General features: G+C 42.3%; 1 pseudogene; it reads left to right on the top strand.

Annotated features, from left to right (window-relative positions):
• Positions 1-663: 663 nt before the first annotated feature.
• Positions 664-1530, top strand: LOC120739401 (annotated as a pseudogene).
• Positions 1531-3175: the final 1645 nt, after the last annotated feature.

The raw sequence follows: 3175 nt of genomic DNA, 5'->3' as shown, positions 1-3175 counted from the left end.
TACTGAAATAAAAGCTGTGTTCAGATTCAGGGGCCGCATCTTTTGGAGGCTGCATTTGGAGACCGATACGTCACAGCCAGGCGACAAAGGCTGTCAAATTGGAAGAATCCTCCAAATGCGTCCTTCATTTTGATGGATGGGTCGGGTGTATCCTCCAACAATGGCAGCTACTTAGTTTTAATATTACTCTTATTACTCTGTTCAATACTTACATTAAATTATTATTGATCATATTGTTATAATAATATAACAATATATTTTAAAAGCGCCAATGGCGGAGGAGCATGGCGAAAGAGTTTGAAATATTACTCTTCGGGTCACAAAATAAACTTTCAAGATATTTTCTTACTGAGGGTACATCGTGGACTCTCTAACATGCTTGTCAGGGGCACAGCAGCAGAAGCTTAGAAGGTGCTGTCCTACCAAGAAGTCAATGTACTTTCCACTAATTGTATTTGTGCATTCCAAAATATTATTTTATAATTTAATATCTTTGCTCAGACTCCATGGTAATGATGACATCCAGAAATGCCACTGATTTTAAAGATGTGCTGATTTACTTCACTGAAGGTTCCACTGATCTCCGTTACCTGGAAAACACCTGAGGTTAGATTGTTTCATGATGACTGACCTGTGAATCTTTTTATGTTGACTGCTTTCTAGGTTTGATCAGCTGACCACTGTGACCAACATCTTCCTGCTGAACCTTGTGATGTCCCTCCCTGATCTTCATGATCAGCCTTCCTTTCATGGCAGTCTACATGCAGCTCTCTAACTGGATCTTTGGCGAAGTTATGTGCAAGATTGTTAGTACTGTCTACTATCTGGGTTTTTACAGCTCTGTACTCTTTCTAGCCCTTCTGACCTTTGATCGGTACCTTGCAATTCTGTACCCGTTGAATGACTCACAAGTGAGAAATCGAAAGTATGCAGGAATCTCCTGCACTGTTGTGTGGCTAGTCAGTGGGTTAGCATGTATCAGACCAATGATTATCTATAGTAGTTTCTTTCTAGTCTTGATAACAAAACTTTTTGTGAGGAGTACCCTCGAACCTTACCTATGTCGATATGGACAAGCTGAGAAAATCTGGGTTTTACCTTCAGCTTAGTGTTTTCTTGATTTTCCCACTGATTGTTATTCTCTACTGCTACAGTAGGATTGCAATCACTGTTATGTCATCCAGGATTGCAAGCAAATTCAAGACAGTCAGGCTCATCTTCATCATTGTGCTTGTGTTTTTTCATGTGCTGGACTCCTTTCAACGTTGTACACTTGATGAACATTAACAATGAAGTTAAGAGTGAGTGTGAGGACAAACAGAAACTGGGTATGCACTTCAAATTACTCGCACCATTGCCTACTTTTACTTTTGTATCAGTCCTGTATTCTATACTTTTTGTTGGGAAGAAATTCCAGACCACTTCAGAGCATCTGCTGGTGAAACACTTCCCAAAGTTAAAGAGGCAATATGTCTGTTAGTCAAACAGCAGAAGCTACGTGACACAAAAACGACACCAAATGATTTATAGGGATATTTAGCGAACCAGCTTACGGCCATACCACCCTGAGCACTCGTCTGATTTCGCAAGCTAAGCAAGGTGGGCTTGGTTAGTGCTTGGATGGGAGACTGCCTCGGCAATAACAGGTCAGCCCGGGCACCACGGCACGGTGGTTAGCACTGTTGCCGCACGGCAAGAAGATCCTGAGTTCAGTTCCACCAGGATCCTTCCGTGTGAGTTTGCATGTTCTCCCCGGGTAGTACTCCCGCTTCCACCACAGTCCAGAGACATGCAATTAGTGGGGATAGGTTAATTGGAAGCACTAATTGCCCATAGGTGTGAATGTGAGTGCAATTGGTTGTGTCCTGTCTCTGTGTTAGCCCTGTGACCTGTCCAGGGTGTACCCTGCCTCTCGCCCTACGACAGCTGGGATAGGCTCTCCAGCGCCCCCCGTGACCCTGAAAAGGATAAACAGAAGTGAATGGATGAACGAGCAAGTCATGGTTTTACAACCAACTGAAGGAAGGTATGAGTTCATCAAGAGTGGAACTTTCGGTTTCCAGGAACTAGCGTCTAGGACTCAAACTTCTATATCTTCATTATTCGAGCCAAAGTCCCAAATTTAGAACGAAAGGAAACAGATTGAAGTTAGAAAGGGTAATTAATGGATACTTAATGTTCATTTCTTTTGTATTAGTCTGACATTATTTTTGTGTAAACACAACGTACTTAGGAAATAACCCATTATGACCATGCGTTTCTTCATGTTGTTCTGCACATAATAAACTTCACTTCCAAACAGTATTTTTAAACTTCTGATTTGCTTTTTACAAGCACTTTACAGTGTGTGTGGTGTGGTAAGTTTTACAGAAAAGCAAGCAGAGATGATGCCTCTCTTTTCTAGATTCACACAAACAGCTTCCTTCACTAGATCATAGGGATGTAAGAAAATATCGATACATTAAAATATCGCAATATTTTCGTGTAATGATTGTCACGGTTCTGGGTCCGTTGGACCCAGTATTTTGAGTTTATTGTGTTTTGATTTAAGTTTGCATCAGGGATTGTGTTCTTGTTCTCTTGTCGTGTTATGGTAATGTTTATGATGATGATTATGATGTTTATTATTAGAGTTCCATGTTTCGTTTTATCTGGGTTTAAGATGCAGTTTAGTTTCATATGTTATTCCTGTCTGTCTCTCGATGTCGAGCCTGCGTGTGATGTTTTATTGTGAAGGTCTGTGTCATATGTGAGTGTGCTCAGTTTACGTTTCCCCTGTTCCGTCAGCTCAGATTCCTCCCAGCTGTGTTGCCCTCCTGTGTCTCATCCCCTGATTACTGGTGTGGTGTATTTAAGCCCTGTGTGTTCTCCTGCCTGTTGCCGGTTCGTCTGTATAACTTCCGTGTCAGTCTGTTACCCTGTTCCTTAGGTCTGCGTCTCTGCTCTCCGTTTTGTGGACTTCAGGTTTGCTCTTTAGTTTCTCCCAGTTTAGGTTTATATTACTCATGCTTCATTGCCTTTTTTTGCCACTGCCACCGTGTTAATAAACTTCACTCATATCGTCAGTTTGCTGCATTTTGGGTCTCCTTTTCCTCCATCTCCACACGGCTCACTCCGCCAGCGTGACAGTACGAACCGGCCAGACATGGACCCAGCGGCATCCGCACCTCCGAGG

This window comes from Simochromis diagramma, unplaced genomic scaffold, assembly GCF_900408965.1.
Source record: "Simochromis diagramma unplaced genomic scaffold, fSimDia1.1 OVJJ01000360.1, whole genome shotgun sequence".
In the NCBI taxonomy this organism is placed as follows: domain Eukaryota; kingdom Metazoa; phylum Chordata; class Actinopteri; order Cichliformes; family Cichlidae; genus Simochromis; species Simochromis diagramma.
The sequence above is the reverse complement of the archived record's forward strand: the minus strand, read 5'-3'. Positions and strand labels throughout refer to the sequence as shown.